At 35.1% G+C, this 16,774-nt stretch overlaps 1 protein-coding gene across 1 annotated transcript in view; it reads right to left on the bottom strand.

The window, feature by feature from the left end:
- The window catches only part of Tnni3k (TNNI3 interacting kinase), a 291,075-nt gene that overhangs the window by 106,158 nt on the left and 168,143 nt on the right, over nt 1–16,774 (bottom strand). The gene's annotated exons all lie outside the window — the stretch shown is intronic.

The following is a 16,774-nucleotide window of genomic DNA, read 5'->3' as shown; positions in this document are numbered from 1 at the left end:
TCATGAATATTAGGAAGAGGGTCACAATTAATCTTAAATGCTTTCACTACAGGAAAACAAGTAACTATATGTGGTGCATGGATCTATTAATTAGCTCAACTTGTAATTATTTCGTAATGTATACATGTGTCACAACATCACATTGTACATTGTAAATATATATAATTTTTGTTTGTTAAGTATATCTCTATAAAGCTGGATGGGGGAAGTATCATTGTCAAGAAGTAAATCAAAGCTAGGACTGGCCAAGGAGAGGTCATTACTCCCACATATTAGTGAATTGGATTGTGTAATATCTTATGAACAACCATATGGTGATTATTTCTTATCAAATGTCTTTGATGATTATTTTACATTTGGCATGTAAATGAGTCATTTTAGTATTAGGAGATCTGTACTAAATTTCCCGCAATACAGACAGGCTACACTCTATTTATTTTGTATAAATTGCATAGTCTTCCTCTCTCCTTAATCTTTTTGCTTCATAACCAAACATGGAAAATACTAATTTTTTTCAGTCCTTGGTAAGTCAGAGATAATATTAAATAATTTATAAAATGCTTTCTGGCATTGAGCTTTATAAGAAAGTTACTTTTGAACTTATATTGTTAATGAAATTTATCTTTGGAATATAGATTGAATCTGCTTTTCAACTACTGAAAATCGAAAGGGTGTGCAAAGACACTTTGCTTGGAGTAGCACAGTGTATGAGTATTCAAGGATGTCAAAACAGTGACCCCCAAGATGCTATCTTTAAACACAAATTATACATTGGTAAGTGTAATGAGTATGAAACTGCCATCACCAAGAAATATACAGTACCAGGAGCTCTCTGGAAGTCCAAATGCAACAGTAAAATATATTTAAATGCCATTTCACTAGATTCCTTGAAGGATTTGGGAGAGTTTCAATATCATGATCCCTTGGCCTCACAAGGGATAACTGTCTTACATTTCACCTACATTAAAATACATATTGAGCATAGATTCATCAGTCATATTAAATTATACACAAATCTATTATTTTGTTGTTAATTCCAAATAGTAACCTAGAACAGCAGGCATCAAAACTTTCCATTAGCAGCATAAATTTTTCCATAAAAAAGTTTGCAAATGGAGCTGTTCTAGTTAAATATAGGGAATGGATCACTGAAACTCTGCTTAATACTGTCCCCTATCCTTTTCTAATATAGTGTCCATTTAGACCAGCCTTAAAACCATTGACTTAGAGAAGTCTCAAGTAAGTTGTACTTCTAGGGCATATTTTGCTTTTTAATTTCTTTTAAACTTCTTCCAATGTAAATAATAGGTTAGTAGATATGATGACAACAGCTAGCTAGATTTGGGGTGAGATGTTTAACAAAATTCCTTTTCTTCTATGAAAGAAATTTAATTACATTTGGTCACTGGATTAGCCATCTCATTATGATATGAGAAGCAGTGTCTCAGAGTGCAGGGAATATGTACTGATACTCAAGAATAATTTAGGGATGGTGTCTTGTTCATTGATGTGTATCTATAGCATTTTGATTACCCTGCTTCTCATATAGGAATATTCAACAAACATTTGTTGAATAGATAAACACATTAAAAGCAACTGAAAATAGACCCTATTATTTTAGACAATAATCAGAGATTGTAGGGGTAAAGACTGTATTATTGAATCATTAAGTACTTACTGAATGCCACTCATCAATATCTAAATAAATATTTAAATTTCAGAGAACAGAAATTGGAAAAGACATTAGAGCTAACCTACTTTAATTCTCTTAGTTTCTGGAGAAGGAGCCTAAAACTCAGAGAATTTAAATATATCAACACAAGCTATAAAGGTAGTGACAATGTGTATCTAGAGTCCAGTGATTATCATCTCAGATTTTGGAACAGTTCCTGACCAATAGCAGGTGACTATTATATATGCTTTCTAAATCATATCTGTGTAACCTCACCCCTCAAGCCTGGTATTTACTTCCCTCATTTTATTACACTGCTCTGAGAGATGCAAAGTAATACAAGGTACGGATTCCTTTTTTCAAGACTTCAAAATCTGCTAGTGAAAACAAAAATGAATATTTTCAAAGAAAATAGCATAGATAAGAAATGGATAAGCTTTGAAGTAGGTTTTGAAGGACAGTCAATTATTGAGTTTATACATATGTGCTGAGAACTTGTCATGTGCCAGAAAATTTCCTACACACGGGGTATAATGGTGAATAAGACAGGCAAAGACTGGGCTTGGGCTTGGGTAGCAAAGGCTGGGCTTGGGTAGTGAGGAGGTGAGGCGGGAAGAGACAAAGGAGAAAAGAATTCCAGGTTGGGAAAAGATTTTGGCAAATGGTAAGTGATGGGAAGGCATGTGTATATAAGAGGAATTTTAAGAATGCGCTTGTTAAATTGGAGAATATGTGCTACAAAATATTGGGACTATATTTGAATGAAATTGGTATTGGATAATGCTTCAAAAGCAGAGGTACTGATACTCAAGAATAATTTTAGGCTCTAATTAACAAAAGATGAAGTAGAAAGGTAGAGTAAAAAATAGAAAAGATATTGAATTATGGACAGTTTAGATACAGAGCATTATTACAGAGAACCAAAACACAGTGGTCATCTTCAATATTTCTAGTCTGGGCTTCTTAACTATAAAAAAGATATATTTAATTAGAAAGAGTTTTCTTACCAGAAAACCTGGAGACATTTATGAAAAGGAGAGCAGCTAACTTGGGAGGCTACAGAACTTGATGAAAGTCAAAGTTATGCTTGGCAAGATGGCACTCTCAAGTAACTAACTATAAAATTTATCATTTTGAAAACACACTCAAGGTGAACTCTTATGTTTAATAAACAATAGCAGATCGGAGAAAATAAGGGATACAGTAACAATTTAGGAATACTAGACACTGTAAGTTCATAGAGGTAAGTGTTGTCAAACATCAAAAAGGATGCTATGAGGATGACCTTATAGAATGAAAACACATTTGGAAGTAGTAGAATAAAGTGAAATTTCCTAATTTTACTTCAAGATAGGCTATTGAATTAGTCCTCCTCCTCTCTAACCACTCAGTTAACAATAAAACATTAATTTTTAGAACTACCTCCAATATTCTTCCTTTCATTTATTTTTTTCAGTTAGTGCTAAACCATACTTCTTTTCTCGTGTGAAGCAACTGGAGGAGGACAACAGGGGTGAAGGAACAGAATCTGCGCTAATCAGCTGTAAGGTCAGACCTCCATGGATATCACATTCAGAGTCTATCTTTGGAGTTGGAGAGGACATCCAAAGGGTCAGTGACATTGACGTCATGGTTAGAATACCCAGGGAAGGGGAGGAGCTCAGAGTTGAAGCCAACTAGGACAATAGAAGTGAAAATATTGTTAGTGATGAGTTCAAGAGTTTGTAACTGAAAAGATATTATAAACTGAAAGGTTTGTGAAGAGTGACAATTGTGGGAATGAGGGGCAATAACAGAAAGAGAGGAAGGGAGTAAATAGTGACTGGAAGGTTCTTGTAGGTAGGCACTGGGCATTTCAACATTTTTCCATTATTTATATAGTCGCTGTATAATGGATATGACAGATGGATAAGTGAGGTTCAGAGAAATTTAATCTTGAGGTCAGTATTGCAGCTGGTAAGAAGTGGAACCAGCATTAAAATTTCACTGTACAATCTACACGTTTTAGGAGAAACTGACTCCCACATCAACCGGACCTTGAGAAGGAGCTACAGTTAGCCTGAAGATTGCTACAATTAGATGCATGAACAAAAATTCCAGAAATTCTGACTGGCTGAAGGAAGGCCTATTTGCTAGTGCCAAGAACACCTCTTTTCAATGTCTGACTGTAAGGTAAGGAAGCTGATATCAGAAAGCTAAATGAAAAGAGATCTAATATATCTGTTTTGCCAAGGCACAGCAGGCAAACACTAAACTTTCTCCCTTCTAGAACCTAGCTATGTGTCATAGTCTTTATAAGGAATGTGTAGGTGAATGAAGCAGAGACACTGCCAACAGGGAACTTGAGATCTGACCTGAAACGTGGGCCAGACACACAGAGTGCCAGTGCCTAGGAGACTCATCGGGATCTGAAGAGAGAAATAAAAGAAAGGTGATGGGAATTCCGAGACTTCTTTCCCCCAAAAGACCACCTCCAAGGCTCGTTTTTTCATCTGCATTCTTTTATGTAAGATCTGGAGAGAAGCAGTCTGTGTTACTTCTGACACTACAGAGCACCTTCATGCACATGATAACATTTGGTGGAAACAGTCCTGGGTGTCAGACCCTTTTGATTTGAATCTGACAGATAAGCAAACCTGTCAGTATTTGATTGAGCTAGCACTTCAGCCTAAGTCCTACTATCTGGGGACAAGAAACCAAGGAGAAGTTAAGGGGCAAGAGATGAGAAGAAACAAGTTCCATTGAAAGGAAGAAGGGAAATGGTGAAACCATCCTGAAATATATACGAACACGTACACATAGGCTGTGCACATGCGCTCATGCATACACACTGCTTCTAAAGAGAAGCATCTTTAAGGTGTCACTGAGGCATCTCTCCACAAAGCAGCTAGTTTGGTGAAGATAGACAAGCCCTCTTTTCTTCTAGTAATTTTTTAAGTTTCTGGATTTAACATTTCCATTTCATCTAAGCGAGGATGATTCCCAAAATCCATATTGTTCGCTGACTTGTAATTTTCTTGTGTCACATGAGGCTTAAGCCCAGAAGAAAGTTGCTTAGCTGATGAGTATGCTTGGTCAGTCTTACCACCTCAATAGCTGGGAAGGCTTCACAGCTGCCTTCATGCTTGGCAGGAGAAATGATATGTTAGAAGGAGCTCACCAATGTCAGGAGGTGAACGAATCCTTACATTCTACATGTTTTCACTTATCCCTTATTCTCCTTGACTTCTTGCCTTCAAATAGTAGAGCTTGGGCTGAGATGTGAGCTCAGTTACAGGTACAGTTTACTCTCTGCTGAAAAGGTTAAGTTCTGTGCTAGAAACTGCAGTGCATGTTTTGAGAGAGCAGTCTGATTGGAAAGAAAATGTAAAGTAAAAGGAAAAAAAGATCATCAGATATAATCTAGAATTTAATGTGGTTTTCACTTCAAGACACCTAGTACAGAGTGCAGTGAAGTTAAGAATCAGTTCTGAAAAAAAGATTACTAAATAAGTAGAAGAAATGCTTTTAAGAAATGGGAGGGACAAGAGATAGTTTCTAGAAAAAACAACAAGAGTCAGAGGACAGTGCTCAAAACCTAGTTTTTTTATGGCTATCACTAGACCTGTGATTTTAGACAAATTATAATACTTTAACTATCTGAGAACTTTCTCTTGCCTTTAAACATTGTGAGAGGAATGAAGCAAATCAAAAGGTAACAGAGTCTTATAAGTTCTCAACTGCTTGTAGGTATTGGCTATTATGAATACACATAAGACCTAGCTTATAGAATATTTGTGTAATTTAGATAAAAATGTACTTTGTAACCTATAAAACCACATATATGTTAAGTGTTATAGGATGAATCAGAATAAAATTGATTTTCTGATTCAAAACTTATAATGGAAACTGATTGTATCATTGAATATTTCAACCCTCTCTCAGTCCTCAAGAGTTATCTTCTGCTTCCATTCCCATTGTCCAATTTTACAAAACTATTGCTGCTTTGATTGAGTGACTGCATTTCACCTAAAGGGATCTTTGTTCCTCTGACTCAACTGATACTACAGTATTTGGATGTGGCTCCAGCTTTGTCTTTTACCATGAAGCAAATGATTTGAGTCAATTGTTTATGTAACCGAAGTAAGTATTTATCTCTTTGAAGTGTCTGTTCCTCACAGATTATTCCACAATAAAGTTCTTTTAACCTTAACAATGTATGCTCTCAGCTGAATACAAAATATAACTGAGGGCAAGATTTACTTCATCCAAATAAGCCATGCAAATAGAATCCATGCTCTGACCTTCAGTTCTTTCTTCCTCTGCAACACAGTTCACTTTCAAAAAAGAATAAGCTGTTTGCAATGTAGTGTGTGTATGTGTGTGTTAAATCTTTTAAGTGTTTCCTCCAGTTTTCTTTTAACCAAAAGTGAATGGAAGTTAAATTCTGCTGGTTCCCTTCTTTAAAAGAAAATTTTTTCCAACCTCAGAACTGAATTAATTTAATGAAGTCATTATGTAAGGATCATGAGTCTTTTCATTTTAATTGCCTGTATTGAAAATTTACCTAAAGTGCTCAAATGATTCATAATCAGTTGGTTATGCACTGTAGTCCAATGCTAATTGTCAGTATTAATCAGACTGGCCTCATGATTAGACCATTTTCCAATTCTGATTTTCTTCCAGAGCTGGACTGAAGTACATGGTGGCCTTAGAAGGATCAAGGTGACTTGTTACTCTCACTCCACTACCATTAGGAGTTTTTTAAGTCATTAAAAATGCATAAATATTAATTCATTTTTTTCTGAATTATAGAGCCATGTAATTGTGTCAGTTGCTACTAACAAACACTGGTTTAAGGGCACCATGGCCAACCTCTCAGTGTCCTTATTTAAGGAGATGACAGCCCAGTAGTGTAAACCTAATAACACAACTGCAGTGTTTCCCAGACTTGCTATAAGCCACTGTTTTCTGATGTATCCCTGAAGGTGATTAACTCACATGATTAAAGACACATGGCTATCGGCATGCCTGGAAGCATTCCAAGGGTTAAATCAGTGGAAGCAATTAGGCTTCATTTTCAATCTCTTCACACTGTGAAAGTCATTAGTTTACAAACACATCTGCCTGACAAGCAATCATTCAGACCCGAAGCTGAGGAGTCCTGGATCTGTAGGCTGCTACTTTTGCCAGCGGAGCTGCGTGATGGCTCAGGACGCTCTTCCTAGTACAGACCTCTCAATGGGGAGTATGCCTTGGTGACCTTCAGCATGGCAGTTACATTGTTCCCTCCTGAACCTTTGCCACTGCCAAACTCAATAGGATCCCTCAGTAGGGGACCTCCATACCTTGGACTGCTTCCAGTGTTTTTTAAGTGTAATTCAGGGTGCTGGCTAAACATGCGAGGTGTGTGCAATTCGCACCTACTTACTTTGGAGCTTTGTATCCTTTACTGAAAAAAAAAAAATTTAGAGTCATTGAGATCAGCTCCTGGTAGTCATGGGTATATTCCCATATGCTTTTGTTGGGTCTCTTTCTGGCTCTAACTTTATTCATCTGTCTGTCTACCTATTATCTGTCTGTCTCTCTTTCTATCTATCTATATCTCTCCTTCCCACATGTTTAGATAATAACTGTGGATCCAAAAGTCATTACCTTCATAAAGGGTAACTGCTGGGTATCTTGGGTTTGGGCCCCAAGATAATGAAGAGGCTTGTTTGGGCTCAGGGACCTTATTGACAATTTCTTATTCATGCATGTTGTATATGGACTGGACTCTTAGCAGGTACTTGGCGCTCTCTCACAATGTGTTTCTTTGATATTCATAGAAACCTGATAACAATTACAAAGTAAAGTCAGAAACCATATATTTTCCTTCATAGTCAAATAAGTTCTCCTCCCCACATTCTAGAAACCTCCTTGTATGTTCCTTGGGCCTCAACATAGACTATTCCAGAACTCCTAACATGTCCAAAAGACTTTTTGTTATTCTTTTGTAAGATAAGTAAAGTCTCTAGAAGTCTATTCTTTAGATCTTATTTTATCAGGACAACCCCTCCTTGTTAAAGGTTCTAGAGCCCCAAGCCTAGGTTTTCCTATTAATCCTTTTGAAGGAGTCTTTTCATTTTAATTGCCTGTATTGAAAATTTACCTAAAGTGTTCGAATGATTCATAATCAGTTGACAATTCTTCAATAAAATTTTTTTTAAAACTGTACGTTTTAAAAACATAATGGCAAAATCTTACCCTAGTTTAGTTTCATTAGACTGATCTGAGATATCTTCCCTTTGTTTTTAAGAAAAGGCTTAAAGGGGAAGAGCCAGATTACCAAAGCAATAGCCCCCAAACTCATCCAGGAACAGCAATATACAGATTTAAGTATAATCTAGGCAAGAGAGAAGAAGTTTACCAAATCCTCATATCATGAACTTCTAAACAGTGAAAGCCTAATTTCATTGAACTCTTGGAAACCATGGAAACAGAAAATTCCAATAAATGCAAAGGATTGTAGAGCCTTGACTTTTCCTAAAACAAACTTCAGTCTGTCAGTAGAAGTATATTTGAAAGCTTACCTCTAAAGCTGCTGGATTTGTCCCATTGCCAGTGAGATTGAAGAGGTAGATTATAAGATTTGTATTGTGGTTAAACCCACTTATTGAGGGTAATGTGAAAAAACTCATACTCTTCACTTAATATTTGCTCAGCACATGAAAGGCAAGTGGAGGAGTGATAATGACTGAATAAATCTAAGCACAAACACATGCTATTGATTGTGTGGTTTCTATGAGTAAGCACTCTAGTGTCAAAAACTTAGTATCATTTCCATTTCTATATACGGCTACAGTTATTTCCAACGCATCTTCATAGGGTATAATCTTATCAAGAATTTTAGGTATGCAAATTACAAAATGGAACATTCTTCAATGCTGAAGTAACAATCAAGGTAATATCACAAAAGATGACAGCTGTGCATTCATTATATATGATTCATTTTATTTTAATTTAAAATTGAGAAAGGTAGGAAGGATATTAGAAAACATCAAATGGACTATAATTTCTTCACAAGATCTAACATTTTTCTAATGCATTGGGATTACAAATGAGCAGAGGCTTTTCTCTTTAGAAAGGTAGTTGTGCAACCTAGACTTAGGGTCACAGTCACAGGGAAACAGCATGGGGGAATTGCCCCCCACTCCAGAGTACATGGTCAAAACTGTGGAGAATGAAGAAAATAGCAAAAGATATATGACATCCATATATGTGAAAGTAATAATTTACTAGTCTGATTGCTAAAACATAGCTTCTGTACCAAAAGAATCAAAGAAGTTTCCAGATTTTTTTCTTTCAATACCACAATAAATACAGTTTCCTAACCATTTTTCTGAATACTCAGTTTTGGAAATATTAAAGATAATAATTGTCCCCATGCAAACCCTGCTATTCATGTAAGCCCTGCAATGGACATTTACATGTGGGGCAAGAACTCAAGTGTTACCAAAAAAAAAAAAAAAGGCAGTTGGGAAAATTATATGAAAGTGTTTGTGACAGAAATTTGGAAGACTTGGACAAATAGGAGATAGGGCTGGACAAACAGGATATAGAACAGGTGATATGTTAAACTTGGAAAGGATAATTGAGATTTTAAATGATCTCTTATTCTATGAAGGAAACATTTGAAAAGCTTAGTTTTTTCCAATGCCACCTAATAGCTCTCTTTATTAATAATTATTCTTTTCCCTGCATCACATGCTGCATTTTCCCTGAACTCTGAGGATCCAAACATGTCTCTAGTTTATCTTAAATCTGGAGATACAGATCCCACAAATGACAACTAGGGGGTGTGCCCTTGTCACAAGATTCTTCTTACCAACATTTAGGAAACTAGATCCAAGACTAATACCATAGCAACTTGCCACTGACCTTCTGAGCACCTACACAACACGTAGGCATAAAAGTTCTATTCACAACTTCTGTGTTGGCATGCTAAAATGAAACCTAAGACCACTAAAAGTAAAGCGAGAAGGAGGTGGAAGAAACAAGGCCAGAGAGAGGAGAGAATAATAGAAGAAATGTATGGAAAATGAAGACAAGAAAAATTTTGTGTTTGGTGTCTTAGACGCCATTGACATTTTGTGTATCTAGTTTCCTATGAAAAGGTCTTGAAGTAGGTGTACATGAGTTGAACAGAGGAGAGTTGAGCTTAAAAATAGCAGCTGGGAAGAGAGCTGAGCTTTATCTACAAATAAGGTTTTCTGTATTAAGTAAAGCAGCCTTGGACGTGGGCAACTAATTCCAAGACAGCCAGGCAGGAGACTCTATCTCTGACATGCAGAGGATTTCATCCTGCTGAGTTTGACCTCTAAGGAGTATCTCCTTCTAACGTCTCAGAAAGAGCCACAGATAACTGTTTTAAAATGCCTGGCTTCAGGGGAATTTGTACACAGTTCTTTGGGAAGTAGGGATTAGTAGGTACTTCAGGAAAGAAAATCGCTTACCCACTGGACTAATCTGAACCTATGGCTTTTACTATGGTACCTCCACACCCCCATAGTGAACACAGGGAGACTTAATACCCATGTCTCTGCAAAAGGACAGGTTAAGAATGTACTTAGTCCCACATGCTTTCCATCAAGGACACTTTGAAAATTCAAAAGAAATGAACAAATTTATTTTTTATAGAAACTCACTGAACCACTCAGCACCTCTTCAATTGCTAAGAAGAGGAGCTGTTGATTTTTTTCCCATACACTAGATAGTCTATCCCTATGGGTAGATGTATTAGTCACAGGAATGTAAGTTATCAACCATGACGGTTTAGGGCTATTTTAGCTCTAAATTTCTGTCAATGTTGTGTGACTGTTCTCAGAATCCATCCCCCTTCCCCCACCACCTGCCTCTTCTTGTTTCTCTCCTTCCCTTTATTGAGTTGTCTCCTTCAGGTTTGAATTCACTTTCAAATTTTCCTCTAAATAAACATCCCCATTTCTCAGGACCCTGCTCAGTGACTTCCCATCCTGGTTTTCATAGCACTTGTTGTACCCAATAAGATTATAAGCCTCCCTGACCCAGGAACAAGAACCCTGAGACAGGGGAATTGTTGATGACCAGTAAACTCTTATTGAATTAACACTGCCTTCTTTACAAGATTAAAAAAAAAAAAAAACAAGAAAGAGTGAGACAGCCAATATTTTATGCAGAGGTTATATTCAGCAGCAACTTTTCCTAAATAATGTTGAATTGAGGCTGGGGATGTAGCTCAAGTGGTAACTCGCTCGCCTGGCGTGCGCGGGGCGCTGGGTTTGGTCCTCAGCACCATATAAAATAAAATAAAGATGTTGTGTCCACCGAAAACTGAAAAATAAATACTAATTTTTTTTCTCTCTCTCTTTCTTTCTCTCTCTCTCTCTTTAAAAAAATAAAAATAAAATAATGTCGAATTACATTCTGTAGTCATTCTGACCAAATCGTTATTTCATATTTTCTGTAAATACAAAAATTTGTGACTCAAAATCAGTCTCTGGAACTTAAAACCTCCATTTTTTTTCCATTTTAGTTTTATTCCAGGCATGTTTTCTATATAGTCAATATTGTTTCAACAAAAGTATTTGAGTAATATTTATTTGACTTCAACCATATATATATATATATATATATATATATATATATATATATATAGTAGTTGGATATTGTGCAGACAGAGCTTTCCAATAAATTCACCTTTCCAGTAAAGATAAGAAAATGAGCTAGGTAAATACTCCCTACTCTATTCCTCTAATCATCCACTGTTGTGCATAAGTCAAGCCCCTCTGCCTGAAGCTCTGCACACATCATTTAATCCTTTCTTCTGCCCCTCCTGACCAACTAATTCCCAAACTTGCTTTAAGAAAAAGCTTAGCTCTGGGCCACAGCAGTGACTTTCAGACTGAAGGAATAGAATACTATGTCCAATTCTATGTATTTGATAAACAGTATATGTTTTTAATCATCTTTATGCACATATGTATGTATATATAAATATAAATAAATTTATATATTTATATAGATAAAGAAATGAGATTATATATGACAATATTATATTATATATTACATATGTATATCATGTATATACATATATACATCATATATATTTATACATTTAATACATATATATATCATATATATATAATTATATATATATATAATTTTTTCCAGGTAGATTAAAACTATTCTTAAGTTACTATATATGTTTCATTTCCTGTGACTTATACAAATTATAGCAGATTAAGAAATTCAATGAGGTAGGTATAATTATATCCCTTTATACATGGGTAAATTGAATCACAGAAAGGTATAGTAACTTCCTTAATCTAACACAGCAAGGTACTTGGAATTCTTCATCTCACTTAGTCTTTGCAGTTGCCTTACTAATAGGTATTAATAGTTCATCTTGACAGCTGAAGAATTGAGGCTGAAAAACTTAAAATAATTTTCTTAAAGCCACACATGTGGTAAAAGTGTTAGAATTATGATTAGAATCCATGTTTATTTGGCTTCCAAACTCATTTATTTCCCTCACACATGCTTTGATAGAGTCACACAATGACTAAATGAAGGTTAAATTAGAAAGTGTGGCCTAAATTTCTAATATATTATATTAATTTGAGAATTTTTTGAACATTGTTTTTAATGGAATCAAAGAGGATATTAAAACAACCAAGTTAAAGACATAAAATTGGTGTCTAAGGAGAAAAGGCTGGATCATGGAGAGGAAAAAGGAAAAGGAACCAAGTGAAGAGGAGTGAGGGGGAACCCTGGGAAGGGGGAGAGGGTGACATAGGACACCCATGGAATATGAAGGAGAAGCTAATTTGAGGCCTGAAAAGATGAATTGCCTTAATAGTGTTTAGAAAATATAATGAGTGTGTCAATAGAAAATGTGATATGTGACTAAAGAGTTCAACCATAGACATCTTTCATGATACCTTCTTTATAGGACCAGGTTACTCATGAATCTACCAGTTGAAACAAAGCCTAAAGATTCCCAGTGATTTTATTCACGTTTTCCACCAGCTATTGAGGCTTTACATGCATGGTGAAAATAACAAGCAATTATTATTCTTAAGATGTCAACGGACTGTACAGAGTATTGTGAGTACTTTGTATTCTGTATTACCAAGTACTGCAGAACATCTAAAGGATTTGGTGGGTTTCTTTTTTCTTATTTTTTTTTTTTGCTGGATTCATATATACATTTCTATTTAACTATATGGTGACAAAAATAATAATCTGTAAAGATTACCCATATACACTGCATGCAAGGAGAGAAATGAAGATATCAATTAGAGTGTCTGGCCTCCAGGAGATGATGAGTTGGAGAAGCTCTGAACCCGGGCACCTGAAGTTTAGAGAGTGTTTATGGAATTAATGAGGTAGGTATAATTATACCCCTTTATACATGGGGTGAAGTGGTGATGGGACTGGGAATTAGAGAATTTGGGGTCAAATGTTAACTTTGTCTTTTACCTAAATGAGTTATTTGGGGAAAGAAATTTATTCACTGATTTAATTTTTTTTTTTTTTTTTTTACCCCATGAGTGTTTTTAGTAAAGAATAAATAATATGGTAACTATAAAATTCATCCAGCATAAACCTGACACAAAGTTTTCTCAATAAAGAAATAAATAATGGAAATAAAATGTCAGCATAAGGGAACATTAATTACTTCGTTTCTTATAAGAGACAAAGGATGGTTAAGTTGAATCATAAATGAGACATTCTTCAAAGAATGATTTAAAAAAATGCGTGTATGAGTATATACTCTATCACATGTAAAAAGGAATGTATACCCGATTTTAAATAGTGAATGAAAGAATAAAGTACCTTAGATATAAATCAGTTTTAGACATTAGATCTTTGAGAAGTTGTGTTCACACTTTCTGGTTCCAAAGATTATATGTCATTATATGTCTCAAAAAGGTTAATTTAGCTCTTGATTTAAAAAATCCCCTTTTTAGGAGTAGGTTCCTAAGGAGAATGGATTACGCTGAAAGGGGGAAAAAAAAAGAAGAAAGAAAGCAAAGCAATCCAAGATGCTTGTTCCTTTTCTGACTTTCATGTTATTCTTAGTTTTTCAGATTTTGCCCAATTTGGACAGAAAAGTTCAGTGTGTTGATTGGTGATCAAGAGGGCCGTCCATGTAAGAGCTGCACAGTGGGCCTGACTAGGCCAGCATATGCTGCCTTTCATGCCATGGCCTATATATTTACTCCTGTTGGCTTTTCAAGTGAAATCAGTCCTCTTACCCTTAGCAAGCTGACCAAGCCTCTTCTCGTGAAGATTACCAGTTTCCTCAGTTTAAAATCATCTTTCCATTTTAAACACTATGGTTCTTATTCAATCCATAGTGTTCCAAAAAGGACAGCAGATTTAGAAAAACAAGATTTAGAAAAACAAGATTTAAACTCTGGTCCAGGTTTGCTGATAAGGGCTTTTTTTAAAAAAATATTTTGACTCAGATTCCTCTCTCAACATATTATCTCAATTTCTAAGACAATCTTGTCAGGCTCTTGTAAGGATTGGACAATAAGTCTGTATGAATATGAAACTTCCCAAAGCAGTATGTAAGTGTATCTACTTATTACTTATGTGTACTTCCTCACACACACCCAGCTCTCAGACCTGGCTGTAGGCACATTAACAGCTTGCATCATCATTATTATGTTTTAAAATCTTTAAGAATTAGGAAGTTGATGAAGTTTCTGTGTTATTTTTATTTATTTATTTTTTTTTTTGCACACTGGTCACTCGGTAAATAGCATCTATGCTAACAGTGTTGTAGGTAGTTTTAAATATTGGGAAGAAAGTTTAAACTTCATAGAAACACTTAGGAAAATCCAAATAGTTGTTCTTCTATCTACAAGCAAATGGACAACTGTTGCTGACTATGGATAAGAGTAAAATATGTTCCAGATGAGAAAAAGAGCAAAACTAATTAAAATTCCTGACCGTACAGGTAAGAACAAACCACATTTTTCCCTTTCAAGGTGGCATATAAATTTGAAGTCAAACGAATTACTTTCAAAGATTGATAAAAGACACATTCTACTTGAAAGCGCTACCATGTGATAATGTTCTCTCTGACACTTATTACTGCTCTTGCTAAAACTAGCATCTGTGGAATATTGCATCTTAATGCTGGTGTTGCCTTGTTATGACTTGAGAAGAGGCATTGCGATTTGAATGCAGCTGCTTTGTGACATGATAAAGAATTCTGAAGACTGTCATGCTGTTTGCAGTGTCCTTTCCTGATAGAGTAATAGTGTGGGAGATGTATGCTCGTTTTTGATAATTTTGAAAACTTTGAGAAAGTTATGAGAGTTTGGCAAAGCATAACTGGCCAGAAAAACTCTTTGAAGTATTTCTCAAGACCTGTGCCTGTCCTCAAAGGCAAAGTGAATGTCAACGAAGATGCTACATGCAAGCAACTTCCAGCACCGTTGCCTGGTAGACTTTCTAGAATTTTACATTGTTCTTTTTTTTCCTTTTGTGGAGACAATTAGATGCATTGTATGGATTATGTGACACCTAAAATGTTTATTTTCAAACATTTTTAATGTATACATTTAAATATGGAAATAATTTATTTGCAGCTTTATGCCTTCAACTATATTAGGATTTCTACTAGATAATTTCTGATTTATATCTACACAGTTTGACCACTCTGGTAGTTACGCATACATAAAAATGCATACAAACTCATTTGTGTTAGTTTGTTAAAGGATCAAAATACATATTCCCCACCCCACCTCCTGCCCATTTTCTTTTGCCTTTTATCTCTCCTTCTGACTCCCATGCCACTTGATTCCATTCTCTCCTTGAATACTTACTACTTTCTCTTTTGATGTATAGCCATTTACTTTCTGTCATACTTTCATAACCTCCTAAACTATGAAATTTTTGATAACAATATATGTGCCTTAATTATGTCTAGATAGCATGGTGCCTGACCCATAGAAGCCATTCCAGCAATGTGTATTTAATGAATAAATGAAAGACTATTTAGCATTTGCATCCATTTTAATTTGTTATGCTACTTCAATAACTCTTTAATAATATTTTACACAAATCTTTCTGCTTGATAGCAGAAAACTTGGAAAAAATCTTTGTCTGAAAAACAGTGGATTATATCATCTCACAAATATGCTTAATATCTAGATTGCAGACACATATATGTCTCCTCCACATTGCCTTTTGAAATACCAAAGAACAACAACAACACACACACACACATGCACACACATCACAAATACAAATACTCACAAATTTATAATAGCACTGTGATATACACCCACAGTGTGTAATAGCACAAGTTGATGATTTGCTGGACTTTCAAATTAAACACCCTATTGAACTAGGAATAGTACAATGTGTTGAATGGTGACCCCAAAGTTAAGCTCACTACAAAATCCCTAGACCTCATGAATATTATTTTGACAAAAAAAGGTCTTTATAGATGTGATTTAGTTTCAAGACATAATCATCCTTAATTATCTGAGTGGATCCTAAATCCAATCATGAGTGTTTTTATAAAGGACAGAAGAAAGGGCATAGACACACAGGGGAGAAAGAAGCACGTCACTTTTGTTCTCCTCCATAGAAGATCTGAGAAGTACATTTGCATAGTTGCTATAATACCTAACATATGTACATCCTAAAAACATTTTCCTACCTTACCATAATACCATTATTATGCCACTGAAATTTCTCTTTGGTATAATTACATTATGTAATATACTTTGAGATATCTTTTAAACAATCAACAAGATGAACTATAGGTAGTTAGCTATAAGTGTCTGCATTTCAGGAGAAAGTAAATATCTGGAGACATCCTACTCAAATCTTTGTTTATCTAAAAGTGATGGGAAGGAAAGATCAGATATCCGAAAGCTTGAACTCTATACACTCTATAGGTTCTTACATAAAAGATATATTTTGGAAGAAATAAGTAGAAGTAAAAAGAGATGGAAAACATATGGTGTAAGAGAATTCCAGAGAACATTACTACCAAACATTTTTCTAAATGATTGTGGTGAATATAACAAAATTAAGTTCTAAGAACAAAAATATTCTTGAAAGAGAAGATAT

Source organism: Marmota flaviventris, chromosome 10 (genome assembly GCF_047511675.1).
Source record: "Marmota flaviventris isolate mMarFla1 chromosome 10, mMarFla1.hap1, whole genome shotgun sequence".
Classification (NCBI taxonomy): domain Eukaryota; kingdom Metazoa; phylum Chordata; class Mammalia; order Rodentia; family Sciuridae; genus Marmota; species Marmota flaviventris.
This window is presented reverse-complemented; position numbering and strand designations above follow the sequence as displayed.